Source organism: Gopherus evgoodei, chromosome 18 (genome assembly GCF_007399415.2).
Source record: "Gopherus evgoodei ecotype Sinaloan lineage chromosome 18, rGopEvg1_v1.p, whole genome shotgun sequence".
Taxonomy (NCBI): domain Eukaryota; kingdom Metazoa; phylum Chordata; order Testudines; family Testudinidae; genus Gopherus; species Gopherus evgoodei.
Window position 1 is genome coordinate 19,999,859 of NC_044339.1, and position 17,333 is coordinate 20,017,191.

General features: G+C 45.1%; 1 protein-coding gene across 4 annotated transcripts in view; it reads left to right on the forward strand.

The window, feature by feature from the left end:
- Positions 1–17,333, forward strand: part of AJAP1 (adherens junctions associated protein 1) — a 122,015-nt gene that overhangs the window by 70,459 nt on the left and 34,223 nt on the right. The window lies entirely within an intron of this gene.

The window sequence follows — 17,333 nt, forward strand, 5'->3', positions numbered from 1 at the left end:
AATTAAAACTCAGTAAATGCCAAAGAAAATGAACATTTTCAACACAAAAGTTGTTTCTATGAAATGCCCTTTTTCATCAGAAAAAACACTCTATGAATGAAAAGTTTCAGCCAGCTCTCCTGATTAATGACAATAGCCCCATTCTCTACAGTGAGAATCCTTTCCACTAAAGCTTGATTTTCCAAGGTGCTGTGTCCCTTCACTGTGACAGGAGTGGTGGGTTCCAAGAGGAGTTCTGCATTTTACTGTAGGGGTCATGATTTCCCAAGGATACTGAGCATCCTCAGATGAGGACATTTAGCACTTCACAGGACTGAACTGGATCCATAATAGTGGGCCAACCATCATAGATTCAGGGTGAAATCTTTGACTCGGTGGGAGCTTTGCTGTATCCGAACTGTCCAAACCCCTTGAATCTGCAGAAGTGGGCTGAGAAGCTCTCAAGAATAGGCTCTTTCATGCTATTTGAGCACTTCTGTTTTGGTCTCAGCAGTAACCTAGATATGCAAAAGCCTTTGCTTGAATATGAGATTCATTTTGAGTTTGGATTCGTCAGTGGATGAAGGATTGCAAGTGGACAGGATTGGAGGTGCTGTGGAGGATGATAATGACTTAATTTTTATAGCACCCAAAATTGTGCTAGTGCTTCATGACAAAAATTAAAGAAAAACAACCCAGGTCCGCACCCAAGCTGTTGATCAGTTTATAAAGTGAAGCATAAGGATAAATAATCCCTGTATTATTTTCATAGTTAGGTTCACTGCAGACATTCTTCTTCATATACAGTTCCAGTGTGTTGTTTTTAATTTTGCTGAGCTATTTGCCTCAGTACTATCATGCGGCAGAGAGTTCCAGAAGTCACACGTTTTGAGAGACCGTACGGCCTAATGGCTCAAGTACTGGACTGGGACTCAGGAAATTTGAGTTATATTCCCAGTTCTGCCACTGACCTGCTGGGTGACCTTGTGAAAGTCGCTTCTTGGCTATGTGCCTCCATTTTCCCATCTGTAAAGTGGAACATTTTAAGCGCTTTGAGATGTACCAATGAAAAGTGCTGTATCGGAGCTAAATATTATATATTATTATGTTCAGAAAGATAATGCCTTTCATATGGTTCCTGTTTACACAGGAGTCCTTGATTGGCCACATGATTAATTATTTTATACCCCTCCCATCTCTCATCTGACTTCTTTTCCTTACCAAACTAATGGCTTGATCCAAACCCTATCAAAACCAATGGGAAATCTCCTAGTGACTTCACTGGGCTTTGGGTCATACCCTAAGTATTCTGAACACGTTTGTCTAATCAAAGTCGATCACAGTTTATCATTTAAAATTTAGGAAGGTGTCACCTTCAAGAGGTGTTTAAGTAGCAAGTTCTGTTTTGATGAGGTTCATGTACAGGGCAATGTATGGGACTTACAAATGGGAACTAGAGGAAATGTGTGCAGCAGCAGTGGGGGAAAAATCCTAATTTTACTATGTTTTCAGAACAGAAAAAATTAGACAGTTTCACATTTTTTGTCATTTTCAACAAAAAATGAAAATAGCCTTTGACAGAGACTAAAATCTATCATTCAGTGTGAAAACAAACCCTGTTTATTTGCTTAGTAAATGGCAAATCTGCATTTCAGGCAAACCTGTGCAAAGGTACATTTTGCTGTAGGGGGGGAATTCATTCATTCTCTCCTGTGCACAACTTTGCTGGCTGAGGAAAAATTTCCAAAGATTGACCTTGACCAAGCTGAGCAAAGCTCACCAAAAAATCTTCAGTTTCCACATGCAAAAATTTGCAAAGTCAATATTGATCGTGTCACATGGCTCTTCTTAATGCTTGAAGCCAACATAAAACTGTTTCACAGAGTGAAACAGTTTAATCCAGTCTGAAGTACCTTGCTGCGAATATCTGAGCTGCTTATGTAATAATGCTCTCTGATGGCTCAAGGTTTAGTGTACAGCTGGCTGGAGGCTACTGGATGATGTACAGAGTAATATCTTGCCATTTCCAACTCAGCTGTTGAGGCTTTGCCTGCTGAGATTCAAACTGACAGTCTTTGCTGAAAGAATAAGTAAATGAAGGGGCTTGTTTAAAGATAATATCCCTGTACAGGAGGACCCCAGAGAAGGGAATTCATGGCTCCTTACGATGCAAGACTAGAATGACACATTGGGTGATGTTCCATTATTATTATTTCTGATAAGATTAAAAATATACTGATAACAACAGGGGTTGTTATTATTAACCAGCTCTAGAGGGGAAGGATTGTCTCATGGTTAAGGCCCTGGATTGGAAGTCAAGAGAGCTGGGTTCAATTTCTAAGTGCCACAGTTTCCCTTGGGCAAGTTATTGGGTAATCCCACTCCTTGTCTGTCTTGTCTGTTTAGCCACTGAGCAGTTCAGAGCAGGGAGGTCTCTTACTATGTATGTGTTCAGCACATAGCGCACTGGGAACTCTGATTTACTGAGATGTCTGTTAGGGATCCACTTCTCTGTATCTGATTTTTCCATTCGTCATTTAAATGAAAAGTGGATTTAATGCAGGACCGTCGCCAGTGTTTTTGGCGCCCTAGGTGCACAGCCATTTCGCTGCCCCGCGCACTGCTCCCGTGGCTCCGGTGGACCTGCCGGAGGCGTTCCTGCGGAGGGTCCGCTGGTCCCGCAGCTCCAGTGGTGCTGCCACAGGCATGCCTGCGGGAGGTCCACCAGAGCCACGGGACCAGCGGACCGTCCACAGGAACGCCTCCGGCAGGTCCACCACCAGAGCCGCGGGACCAGCGGACCCTCCGCAGGCACGCCTGCAGCAGGTCAACCAGAGCCGCCTGCCACCCTCCGGCAAAATGCCGCCCCCCAATAATCCTGGTGCCCTAGGCGATTGCCTAGGTCGCCTAAATGGAAGCGCCGGCCCTGATTTCATGGTGTCCTTAGTTACTGTCCAGCCAGATGCTAGCTAGCTCAGCCTCAGCTTAGCTCACAGCAGTTTAGGTAAGGTTTAGAAAATGTGATCTTTATGTAGAAGAAAACATACTGGGTGAAATCTGGCAAAACTCCCATTGACCTGAATGGGGCCAGGATTTCTCCCCTGTCATTTTATCAGTTTGTTCATGGCTTCCTTTCGGGATTGTGTTCCTTACTAATGAAAATATTTGTAAGGCAGCTATAATAAATTTAGGAATTTCTGGACTTTATAATAGTTACAGGAGAGTTTCCATTATTTTCTGATTCCTTGTCACTCTTACAGAAGAGTCTGATTGAAATATGGAGCATCAGTCAGAATGATTAAATAGACTTCAGCTTCTGCCCCTACAACACACAGCACAGATCACCTTGTGACATAGCTAAGGATGCATCACATGTATGTATTAAGCCTATCAACTTTATCCACGGCACAGACCTTTGGAAGTTGTTTGAGCCTTTGTGCTGATGAATTTTCAACAAAGTTATTCAGCATTAGAAAAAAATAATGCTTCTTACTACTTCTTACTGAATAACAGAGCACTAATGTACTGTAATGCCAGAAAAGGAAACATTCCCCTGTCAATCTCCATCACGGAGATTTTGTGAATTTATAGATTGTTATATTCCCCCTTGATTGCCTCAGGGCATTCTGTCTTGAAAAGGTAGCATGAAGAATTGGGTTGCTATTTGCAATAATTGTAGATGATTCCCTTCAGCAGTGCATTACATTTAAATCCCAACAACACTTAGTATGCACATAGTACTTTTTATTCAAGTGTATAAAAGTGCTTTAGAAACTTTATCTAATTAAGTTTCACAGCAGTTTTGTCAGACAGATGTAATTATACCCATTTCAGAGGTGGGTAAAACAAGGCACAGAGCTTAAATCACTTGGGTAGTCAGCAACAGAGCTGGGCACAGAATCCAGGAATTTTGGCCCTTCATCCTTGTTCTAATCGCTGGACCATGCTCCCTTCAAGAACCAAGAATAGAACCCATGAGTCCTGACTCCCAGGCCTCTGCTCCAACCAAAAGAACAAACTCTCTCCCAGAGCTGGGAAAGTAATCCAAGAATCCTGATTCCCAGACATTGTCCCTCTAACCCCGCTGCTCTAACTAGTAGGTCCCATTTTCCTTACCTGCTTTGCCTCACTCATTAGCATTCAGGTTGTCATGAGGCAGTTAAATCATTTGCTTTGACTGAAGACTCATTTCTTCACGGAGGTTCCTTTCTAGTGAACACATCTGATGCTGCGTGAAATAAGATTGACCCCTTGGCACAAGAACTAATTGATCAGCCAAAGCTGCTTTTGGTGCAGGGCACAGCAAATTAACCAGGGTCTCTCTTTGGACTGAGTGTGAGATGTCACTGTTTGGACTGGCATGTCTGGTAGTGTTGGAAAAGCCAAATGAGAGGCAAGCTAAGAAGATTAACTAATACACATGACTCACAGTAATTCCCCTTTTCAATTATTTTCCTTCTTTTGCTCCAGAAGTTTAATTTCTCGGGCACTCTAGTTTCTTATTTATTTATTTAAAGTTACAAACTCACAGCTACTAACATTCAGAGTGAAACATTTTACTTCTTTCACTGACAAAAGAAGGGTTGTTTTATTTGATCAGCTATTGATTTTATATTCCATATTCCTTTCCCCCACACAGATCCTATAGCTAGATTTGCACTTCTTGGACTTCTCTCTCACACACACCATGTCCACTGTGGCTGTGAGGAAATGCTCCAAACTCTTATATCAGGCTTTGTATATTGCATTTTGTTTCCTTTACATGGTACCATGTACTGCTTTGAGGGCATGTGGGAAAGGATGCTGCATTCAGCATATGGTGACCAGATAGCAGCTGTGAAAAAACGGGACCGGGGGTGGGAAATAGGTGCCTATATAAGAAAAAGTCCCAAAAAACAGGACTGTCCCTTTAAAAATGGGACATCTGGTCACCCTAATTCAGCAAATAAGAGAAAGCACACCTTCCCTATTAGCCTCTCCTCCTTCCACAAGGACAAGCAGATGCCAGTCAGTGCTGTCACGTTTATTTCTTTGCAGTGTTTTTGACACCTGGTTTGCATTAGTTTTGTATTTATAAATTGGTAGTTACATGACTTTAGTCCACGTCATCACTGAGCTGTGGTAGCCTACAGCAATTCCACACCTACAGCAACACAACAACCTTGTGTTGTCAGGACATGGGGCAGGAAGAGGTTAGCTCAGAATGCAAATGGGAAGGGGAAGATACTCTTGGAGATTTAAGTTTGTCAGATTCAAAACTCTAAGTGATGGTTGCTTCCATTCCCTGAGTATCAAACTACAGCATTTCCACTGCCCTATAGTATTGACTTTGCTGTCCTGGCCAGGATTCTGGCTTTCGTAATTACACTGCCTCTTGAAATTCACCTATGCAGAGTTGTACATGAGGGGGGAAGGATCCTTCCTGAGCCCTATAGTGAACATCTTGTATCCTGAAACATAAGACTTGATTTCCATTTGTCCTAGCTAGAGCAGAGTGAATAGCAGAGTTTTCTGGTTGACTGGCAGTTCTGAAAAATCAGGAAAAAAAATTATTTCAGACTGAACCAAAAATATTCCCCCCCCCCCAAATTTATAGCAAATCTAAAAAGTAAAAACAACCTTTAGTTTTGTGTTAGACATAATGTTTCATTTTGATTTTGACCATTTTGAAATGATTTGCTTGTGTCTTTAATAAAAATTAAAATGTTTAGATTTTTTCCCCAGATTTTTTCCCCCCAACCAAAATAGTTTGGTGAAACAGACATTAATTTATAAAATGTTTTGGTGTCGCCAAATATGCATTTTACACTGCAAAAAGTTTTGGCTGAAAAATTTCACCCAGCTCTAATCCTAGCACATATGGCAACTCCTCTTATTCTACGGATCTAAAATTACCCAGCCCTTCTTCAAACCTGCTCTCTGTGCCTTCTGCTTGGGTAGTCACTGCTCCTCAGTGGTGCAGAGCCACCTGCATTTCCACCCTCTCTTCCCTACTCCCAAACCTTGCAGCAGGTCCTGTTGTCGAAGCTCCTGGCCTTTCAGAGAGTCCAGCACTAACGTGTTCTAGTATATTTTTAGAATTCATTCCTTTTTTTATCTTTTTGCAGCAGTGTCCCACTGGGAGCAGGTCCAGGTACTTTGTGTGATACAGTTAGATTGATTGCGCTTTACCGCTGCTACGATTTGTATTGCATCTGACCTTGGGACGTGTGTGGCATCTGTGCTTCGATGTGAACATTTATTGAGGCATATTAGACAGTGCCTCTTTGGTGTGGGGAGCCAATCCGTTTGGTCATCCGATCTGCAATGCCATCTGCTCTATTGAGAGCATACTCTGGGCAGGATTAGTATAGAACAGTGGTTCTCAAACTAGGGCAGCTGCTTGTTCAGGGAAAGCCCCTGGCAGGCCGGGCCAGTTTGTTTACCTGCCGCGCCCACAGGTTTGGGCAATCGCAGCTCCCACTGGCTGTGGTTCGCCGCTCCCAATGGGGCTGTGGAAAGCGGCACAGATCAAAGGATGTGCTGGCCACCCTTCCCGCAGCCTCCGTTGGCCTGCAATGGCAAACCGCGGCCAGTGGGAGCCGTGATCAGCTGAACCTGTGGACGCAGCAGGTAATCAAACTGGCCCGGCCCAGCAGGGGCTTTCCCTGAACAAGCGGCGGCCCTAGTTTGAGAACCACTGGTATAGATGATCCCTTTGCACCTGCCAGTCTCTCTCATGGGGTAGCTGATGAGGCCCCATTCTGTACTCTGCCTTCATTCATTGTCACAAAACTGTTACGTGTCACTTATGAGTCAAGGTTGCTATAGAAGCCCACCCCCACCCACATAGAGTGGAAAGGATCTCAATAACTTCAGAGGATTTTGGTTAAGACTGGAGTGTCCTGCGCTCCTGATGTCACAAGGACATTCAATTACTACTGGACTTTCTGGAAATCCCTTGTCCCATTGGAAGAGGTCAAAGCCCCATCACCTCTTCTCCATCACGAAAGGAAGGTTGGAGACAGAGCAATACACGAGCAGTTGTCGGGGCCTGACTCAAAAGCTTCTCTCATGATACAGATAATATCTCTGATTAGGGTATGTGGGGGAGGCAAGGACAGTCTCCACCAGCCATGGACCAAATGTCTTCCCAATAGGTTCCACTGGCCAAGAAAGACATGGCTCCAGATGGTAGGTTCTTGCGTAGAACTTTCCCAAGCACCTCCAGTACTTCTCTGAGCAAAAATGGCCCTAACTCAGTGTGGGAAGATACGTATTTCATTCCTGCAGACACAAAACCAGAGACCCAATGCATGTGTATGGGTCAAAACCCTTGTGGGTCATTCCCATAGTCGTCATGGCAGCTTTGAGATCTCCAGACACCTCTGTTGATATTTAGGGTTAGGTCCCCTCCCTTCACCTCCTCTGCCCTTGCTTTCCAGGAGCTCTGCTGAGCCGATACCTCTGGCATTCCTCTGACGGCAGGAGGAATGACCAAGTTCCATGCCACCAGACAGAATCCATGCCCTGATATGACTGCCCATCTTGGCATCCTGCCTAAAGAGCATCCTGACCTTCTCTGTCCCTCTGCAGCTTTTTGCTGCTAGTAAATGGCCTGCTAGATGATGAGGGTTCCCTGTAGGAATTGCACCTGAAGATGCTGACCGAGTGTGCAGCCAAGACATCGAATGTCTTGTTGCTTGGGCTTTATTTTATGTGTCCCTTTATCTTTGACAGTTTTTAATCAAATGGAAGCTGGCAGTGTAAACACAGTGGCTGCTATTTCACTTAATAGCATTGCCCACCAGGAAACCTTTCAGAAATCCCTACAGAACCCCATGGGAAGGCGATTGATATTTAGCTTCTGCACTTGTTCCCTCCCTCCCCCTTTCAAAGTAACAAAGCAATTTCACCAAACTTTCCCTGCTCCATAGAGATTTGAATGAAACACTGAGATAACTATCCTCCTCCTGCTGCCTGGCTGCATTAAAGCCACAGTGGACTCATGGGGCACTGGAGATAGTCAGCTGGACCCAGCCATGCTCTTGTTTGAAAGCATTTAACCAGACACAGATGAGGTTACGCTGTTTCCTCTTCATTCCCCACCCCTAGTCTCACTTTATGAGTAAATTAGACCTGATGATTTGACATAGCTGCTGCCTGTCATTCACCAGGGCTAACTGATTGGTAAAAAGCAAGCCCTGCGCAGAAGAGTTATTCACCTTATAACAAAGCATAAGGAGCCAGCTACTTTGGTGATAAAGAAGCAGTGAGGGCGGCTTGTCTGCTGCCTGGGACTGGGATCTAGCAGTCAGGACTCCTGGCTCCCATTCACAGCTCTGCTGTTGCCTGGTTGTGTTATCTTGGGTACATCAGATATGGCTTTATTCCATAACAGCTGAGCACTTGCAGATCCCATTGAATTCAGTGTGAGTTGGCGGTGGGAACAGAGAATGGAGGAGCACTCCATGAAGGAAAGCAATGTCAATAGGAGTCAACCAAGTACATGAAGAATAATATAATATTAATTATAATATTAATAATAATAATAATGCTTGAGTGCTCTTTGCCTATTGGTAATGCAGAGAAGCTCCTTGGACTGGGAGAGTCGTCTTTCCATCATTACAAACCAGGATCATTTGATGGAGTTGCCAAGTGTATTACCCTTTGGAGCCATTGACCCTCTTGCTGGCACCGATGGGCAGCCGTTCTCCACGAGCAGAGCCACGGTATAGTTTGCTTGAAAAACTGAAATGTAACTGAGAGTAAATGAAAGAAATGGGTCATCTGCAGAATTGATGCGTGAGCTTGGGGACAAAAAATACACTTGTCTCACCTCCGTCTATTCCATTTCTCACCACAAAGACTTTGCTGATGCACTGGCCAACTGCCACCTCTGCCGTTCAGAGTGGGGGGAGATGAGGCAATTCACCCATGACTGAGAAGGGGGGGAAACCTTGAAAATCAGAAATAAGTACCTTCTTGAGCATTTCACTGCCCATAATTTGAAGTGAGTCAGAGCTGGAGAGAGGTGCTGCTCACAGAAAGCCAGACTTTCCCGTTTGTCCACAGGAGATGTAAAGAGCACTGCGAGATGTCCGGACCCACACTCTTCTGCCTCTCTGCCAACGTGGCTTCCACGGGCCCTGCATAGGGCTTCTTCTAGAGCGCAGAGGGGAATGTGTCCTCCACGGCCCATGCTGTCCTCCACCTCAGAGCTGAGACTTCCCGAAAGAGCAGCCGTCGCTGCCTGGGGATGCCATGCTGAGGACATCAGTTCATTAGGAATTAGAGTGAGACAGTGATACCAAACCATTTCACATAGGTCACTGAGCACCTTCGTCAGACAATAATGATTTTTAACTGCTCCTGACTAATAACAAGCCTTGGATCTGATCGCCAGGTCCCTGAGCTGCTGGACCCCTACAGCCTGTGCTTCATTTTCCTGTCGAGGTGGAAGGGAAGGGGTCTACTTTCCGAATTTGCTGCTTAGCGTGAGGAGGCGTTAACCAAATGGATCGTTCTTAGTCATTGTGGCTAGCACTTAGCTTTGTTTAGGACTGTGACAGTCTTTGTTGCTGAAACCTCCCTGCCTCCTGCCAAAAATATCTAGCCAATCTAGACATGCATTGGAAGGAGCCATGAGCTAAGCTAGACCTAAAATATCCCCTGTGGGGTTTGATCATCCAATGACAAAGAAGTGGGGATGCTAAGGAGAGGAAGCCTTGCCTAGTGGTTAGAGCATAGGACTGGGAGTCAAGGGATGTTGGCTCTCGTCCTGACTCTGAGACTGGTTCTTTGTGACTATGAGGAAGTCATTTCACTTTACTGTGCCTCTATAAAATGTACTGTCCCCCTCACCAGCTATGACTTTATCACCAGTGACATCTGCCCAGTCCCTCCCCCTCCCCCTCCCCAATGGTCTCCTGTCCCTTTTTAAGACATTCTGAAATTCCACTCCCGCTTCAAGTTCTCCTCATCAGTCTTTCACTCCCATGCCCCTAAGATGCTGGCAAATGCTGAGTGTGTGTTTCTTTCTGTGTGCCAGCTCCCTCTTTGCTTTTATTGTTTTTAATGCTGCAAGTCTCAGCTGGTGACTGAAATCCTGACATCTGATATTTCTGCGAATGACACGACTGGGGCAATATGGAAAGCAAGCTGCTAATCCCTGAGTGCTTTCAAAATGTCAGCACTGCAGTCGGTTTCCGCCTCCTCCAGTTCTCAATCCCTGCTGACTGTCTCACAGCATTAGCACTTTGAGTAGATTGAGCCTTCTCCAGCTGTGTGCTGGCAGAGGAGACATTTTACCTACATACACCCTGATGTCAGTAAGAGAAGGAAAACCAAAGCCCAAACTCCACCAGTTTTGCTCATTAGGTGGCCTGTCAGCTGAGAACCGATGGTACACAATGGGAACTGCAGTGGGTCTTTGGTGCAGAGTGACTGCTTTGGATTATGGGGCCATGAGGCAGGCCCCACAGCTGGCTGCTCTGGAGAATGCTCCTGAAGAGGGGGTCACTGCACCAGAAGAGAGCCAGAAACACAAAACAGCATAAGAATGAAGATGACCAAATTCTTCAGGAGATTCTGACACATTGAAGGGAGAGGAGAAAGGTTTCCTCTTGCAGAGACACTGTCCTGATCAGCAGGGAGGAAGAAAGAGAGTTGGTCATAACACAAGCAGGTGCTGGTGGCTGGGGGAAGAGGACAGTGAGGTATAGGGAGGTGGTTTCTATAGAAACATCTCACACTTCCTCAGGGCCCAAGGTCCTTGACAGCAGGCCTGAGGAAAGGCAGGCTTGGAAAGGTTCTCTACCCTGAATGGCTAAGAGGCACCTGGGTCATCTCAGGCTCTTGGAGGGCTCCTGCAGCATGAGATAGGAGATGTATGAATGTGTGTTTGGAATGGCGCCTCTCGCACAAGCAGAGAGAACTTGTTGCTGGTGCCTGCAGTCCAGGCAGCCCTAGACTGACTCAGTCCTTGTGGACAGAGAGCACGGTGTGGTTAGCACAGACCGAACTGGGAGCAGCTGCAGGGCAAGCTGAGCATGATTTCAAACAGGAAGGAATGGGCCTGGTTTGAGCATGATTTGAGGGGATAGTGCATAGGGATTGGGAGACACATGTTCTCAGCACCTCTAGTGATTCGTTTTGTTCACCTTTATTACCAGAACCAGGCAAGCTCCATGGATTTGGCGGGTCTGTGAGCCCCATAAAATATTTTTTGTGTTCACAAAACGAGTCTCTTTTAATGCACCTTTTCTCAATCATTTAAACACATCCCCTACCTCCCCGCCCTCCTGAGGAGAAGTTAATAAAAATTACTCATTCCAGAGCTGAGTTTAACCCTTCTCTTCTTGCTTCAAGGGAGATCTAGATATGGATATAGATAGATACATCTCCCTGAAGCAAGATATAGATATATAGATGCTAATGTAATTTTAATTTAAAATGTGTTTTCTGTCTGTGGCACTAGTACATTGTATTGTGCACTATTAAAGAAACAATAGCTCGAGGCAGAGGGATTATCAAGTTACACATCAGTCTGCAGGGTTTGATTTTATTACTAACCACACCAATACAGCATCGGGGGTGGGGGGTGGGGAGGATCCTACTGATTGATTTATAACTTGCTGATCCATCTGTCCCCAGCCATTATTCCATGTATAATTTTTCATTATGTGCATGAAAGCTGATTCTCAGCCACATTAAGACACAATGTGCAATCATGGAGGAATACAAAGAACTACTAAATATGTTGGAATAATAATGCCTGACAGTAAAAGTTTGAAGGAAACCAGAAGTGGCTGTGTGGGCACTGGGACAGTCCTGGCATCTTAAAATCTGGAAATGGAATTTAATTGTTTACTTGTTATAAGGAATATTAAACAGCAACAACTGAGAGGCAGCGGGGACAACTGGGGTCTGCGGTTAGCTACATTAACTGCCCTTGGACAAATCGCTTCACTTCTGTGTGTCTGTTCCCCCTCTCCTCTTTTGTCTTTTAGACTGTCAGGCCTTCGGGGCCAGGACTGACTTGTGCTGTGTGTCTGTGCAGCACCTACCACAATACGGCCCCCATTTCAGTTGGGGCCCAGGCATTAATATAGTAATAATGGAACAGTAGGACCAGTCGGACACCCTAGTCACCTTCACCAACACCTAGTAAGAATGGCCTAGAGATAGACCATGGCTGCAGTGTCCACAGGGGGATGAGTTGGTCTGATGTATCCTAGGAACTTTCCAGCTTTCCAGAGTTTCTCTTATAAGCATCTCCGCCTGTGAATGGACATTTTCCCCAACACAGCTGATAGCCATCGCGTCAGCTCTGCATATCAGAGTAGGTTGAGATTACGGCCGTGTGTGTGTGTGTGTGTGTGTGTGTGTGTGTGTATAGTACTTGGTTGCACTGAGCCTGGCTAGCCCTTGTTCTCAGTCAGCCTCCCATGGTTAAGTTAGTGAATCTGGATGTGATGTCTTGTTTAGATCTTCATGTCTGTGTCTTCCACCTCTTCCCCTTCCCCTCACGCCTCCCCAGCCATGGCTCTGTGGGAGTACGGGTAGTTACTTCTGGCAGGGACTGGCAAGCACTGTGCCTGAATAAACCTCCTCCCAACGTTGTCTAAACCTGAATCTGCAGCATAGGTTCCTCTGCTGACATGGCCACCAGAAGCACTAATGGACACCAAGTTCCTCCTTCCAGCTCAAGGCTTTTTGTGCACCATCGTTTTGCTTTCACCCATAAGAACGGCCGTTCCGGGTCAGACCAAAGGTCCATCTAGTCCAGTATCTGTCTACTGACAGTGGCCAATGTCAGGTGCCCCAGAGGGAGTGAAGCTAACAGGCGATGATCAAGTGATCTCTCTCCTGCCATCCATCTCCATCCTCTGATGAACAGAGGCTAGGGACACCATTCTTTACCCTACCTGGCTAATAGCCATTTATGGACTTAGCCACCATGAATTTATCCAGTTCCCTTTTAAACCTTATTATAGTTCCAGCATTCACAACCTCCTCAGGTAAGGAGTTCCACAAGTTGACTGTGCGCTGTGTGAAGAAGAACTTCCTTTTATTTGTTTTAAACCTGCTACCTATTAATTTCATTTGGTGACCCCTAGTTCTTGTATTATGGGAATAAGTAAATAACTTTTCCTTATTCACTTTCTCTACATCACTCATGATTCTATATACCTCTATCATATCCCTCCTTAGTCTCCTCTTTTCCAAGCTGAAGAGGCCTAGCCTCTTTAATCTTTCCTCGTATGGGACCCTCTCCAAACCCCTAATCATTTTAGTTGCCCTTTTCTGAACCTTTTCTAGTGCTAGAATATCTTTTTTGAGGTGTACACAGTATTCGAGATGTGGGCGTACCATGGATTTATATAAGGGCAATAAGATATTCTCTGTCTTATTCTCTATCCCCTTTTTAATGATTCCTAACATCCTGTTCGCTTTTTTGACCGCCTCTGCGCACTGTGTGGACACCCATATCTTCCTAAGCGTTGATGCTGCAATGACCATCAGCGCATTAACAGCAAACTCTACAGGATGTTTCTCCTGAAAAACTCCCCGTATTTCATTCACGTCCATGTGACTGGATTTTTGGTAGATATTCTTCTAAATGCGAGGGTTACATTCAAAGGAGGGGAAGCATTAGCCTACTATCTCTCACGCTGGGTTACCGAGGGGGCCAGGTATCTTCAAAACAAAGAGGTCTGACAAGAGTTGCTGACAGAATAGGTTTCAAAGGGGTAGCCGGGTTAGTCTGTAAAGTGCCACAAGGATTCTTCATTGTTTTTGCTGATACAGACTAACAAATTTTTCTGGGCATAAGCTTTCATGGGCTAAAACCCACTTCATCCATGCATCTGATGAACTGGGTTATAGCCCACAAATTTATTAGTCTCTAAGGTGCCACAAAGAATCCTCGTTGTTTTTACTGACAGAATAGTTAACCATCAATGGGCCTCTGTGTCATAGCTCCCTTCCAGATACCTGGTCCTAGCAGGGTTCTCACCAGAGCTGGCTGCATCCTATAGTTCTTCATATCTAACAAACCAACTTTTGGGGCAGGGGGAAGTATCCAGTCCATTGCAAGCTATCGTTACCCAAGCACTTGGCAGTGAAAGTGTTGGTAAATCCGGCTTGTTAAAGGTGACCTTGGTGTTATTGTATTAAACTGTCAGAGTTCACATTTCTGAGTGTTTGATTTATACTTGGTATGCATCTTGGCACAGAAGTCTGCACCACTTCTTAAAAAGATGTCACTTCTCACTGATGTTTTCAACATGCTATAAACAGCTTCAATATTTTATCCCTTTACTGTAATGTTGAGTAAAAATCCACCTCCTCCAGGAGGCTGCCAGATGGAAAGTGAGGCTGCTGCAGTTTAAACTTTGAGTAATGAAAAATAAATAACAGTGAGTAGTGTACATGGAGCACCGGTGCTCAGATCAGCAAAGCATAAATACGGAGGCAGACAGGTATGTGGATAGACAGAATCTGGAGGGCCAGATCCTCAGCAGATGTATATCAGCATCCTTCCATTCACTACTATGGAGCTATACCTATTTCCATCAGCAGAAGCTCTGATCCTGGGTCTTTAGTGCACATGGGTAATCTTGAGTCTCCAGGCTAAACGAGTGGAAGAGAGAAGGATGTATCTGTCAGAGGGGCCTTTGGAAATGTGGCTGTCTACAGTTGTGAGGTAAGTGAGTAATCCCATTGACCTCCTAGGTAAGAACTAATCAGTGTGCATAAGGGTTGCAGAATCTGGAAGGAAACAAGCTGCATAATGTCTGTTCTCTGTCGTGACATCTCTCTTCCTGAGTGATGTGTGAAGGGCATTTTCCCTCTGCTCGGAAGCTAACAGATGTCACAGTAGACTTCAGTTGTCAGGTATTGGTCCATGTCTTTCACTCTTCTTCAGGTCAGAAACAAATTTCAGTGACATTTCTGGAAGATTAGCAGTACTTTGAATAAGTGCAGGCAACAACTCTGAGTTAAGGTGAAAAACATCTCCGGATACTCATCTCTGTGTCTGACTTCTCTTGGTGGTATATCAGTGCCATAATCCAAGGGGTCTCAGCTGTCAATTAGCTTCTAGAGCACATCTCCTGGCTGGTGTGTGTAGGGGCTGTCCCTTTCAGGCGGAGCTGTCAGCCCCTGACAGGGGAAGATACTAGCCAGTCACATTAGTAGTAATGAGAGTCATAAATCTTGTTGAGACACATTGATAAACAGGGAAGGGGGGGTGAATTTAAAGGGGAACTGAAGGCTTTGTATTTGATTAAAGGGTAAAGTAATAAATACAGGGCTAGATTGTGATGCGGACTATACAGAACAGAAGGGAATGAGAGCCCCTGTATATTCCCTTCCTAGAGCAGGGGAGTAGAGAATGGTTGGAGAGGGGCAAGGAACAGGCAGAACCATGGCTGCGTCTGACACATGGCCAGCATAGGGGAGAAGGTAAAGGTCCTCTTGTGGACAGTCTGTTCTGGAATAATTAGTGCGCTTCAAACAAGGGACTAGTCCGGCACACCTATTCCGCAATAACCATGCCGATCAATTCCCACGTATAGACAAGCCCTTCCTAACTAGTTAGCCCCCCTGCCTCTTTCACTACAGACCGTGAAACTCAGACTATGGGAAATTTTGCTTCGGAGCATTTCATTAATCCAACAGAGGATGCTTTGGGCTAGATCTGAAGCTGGGGTAAATTGTCGTAGTAGTACGGTGACTTCAGCTGAAGCGGTGACAATGAGATGTGCCCATTGTACTAGATCTTCTTTCTGAATGTGGGATGTACCCCCAGGGAGAAGGTTGGGAATCCCTTGACATGGAGCTTCAAGACATGGAAACAATCAAACCAGTGGATTATACACATACTTACGTTTGCTGCTTTCAGTGCCACGCTTGCATTTATTTATTTATTACAAGTCTCTTACGCCAGGATAATATTCACTGGAGCCCTAACATCTGTTTGCAAAAGACAGTGTCCTTGGGCGGCAGCCAGCAAAATCATTTCATTGCAAAATTGCAACTGTAACACATGCACAAAGCCACAAACCTACTGTATGTACACTGAGATGCTTTTGTTTTCAAACTACTCATGAGGAATGATGCACGAGCCAAAATTATACCCGGTGTAAGGTGAATTAGGAGAAAATGAGCCTATCTGACCTTCTAAGTGATAACACTTAGTACTGTAATTACGATGTATCGTTAATCCCGTTCTCGCTACAAAGCTATACCAAAGTTTCCTTCTTTCCTCCAGAGGGTATATGTCTTTATGTTTCTTCAGTTTTTCATGCCTAATTCAGGCTGACAAGGCACATAGTTGAGGGGATAGAAAATGAGAAGCCTGGTTTAAAGATTATTTTATATAATGCAAGACAGAAAATTAAGTTGCTGCTGTCTGATGGCGGCTTGCTGGCTCCGAGTGAAATGATTTGGGAGAGTGAATGAGTCTTGCTCTCATTTTTAGGGAATAGGTGTCAGGAGCTAACGATGCAGTGGGCACTCAGGAGATAGAATGGGGCTGCCTTTTTGCTCGGTCTGGCATGGCAAGGCTGAGGTATATTGTGTGGCCACTGTCCTTACGCTAGCAGTCTTTTCGGAGAGCTTTGATGCCCAAGGGGTCAGTTCAGCACTTTTCAGCTAAACCAACCTCATCAAAAAAAAGGTTATTAAAATCATTATTTATGCAAAATACTCAGGGCCAGACTGTGATCCTCTGCTGTGGAGTAGCAGCTCATGCTGTGACTTCAGAAGGGCTGTTTCCCATTCCACAGCAATAAAGGTATCCCCATCTTGCCCTAAAGGACTGTGAGGAATGGGAAGAGGAGCTGGCAGGAGCAGGGAGTGAATTAATATCTCATGTTATCCCCCAAGGGTTGATACACGCAGCAAATTCTGAGACAGGTTGACCTCAGTGGATGAAGCAGGATTTACAGGGAGAGGGTCATCTCCCAGTGCCACCCAATGGTTATTAGGGGTCTTTTGGGGGGAAGGCAGCAGTGATTGGTGTTGCATGTAAATTTCATTCATATTCCCCGTCTAACTGAATTACATACTGTCATACTCCCATGCTGGTGTCAGGAAGCACCCCTACAGCCTCCCTGTGATGTAGCTCATACCAGAGCCGGACTCAGGATCTCTAGAGGGTTTGAATCCCAGCCAGTCAGTTTCAATCAAATAAACTCTTTCATTCCCCATAAATTACAGAACCCCGCTCTGCACGTTTATGAATGCGATGCCAAGCCAAGGGCTTAGGCCACTCTGTCGTGCTGGAGCAGGCAGTGGCACTCAGTTAGGGACAAGGGGGACAGTAGTGTGGGAGCCCTGAGCTGCTCGGGACGCAAAGAGGGTAC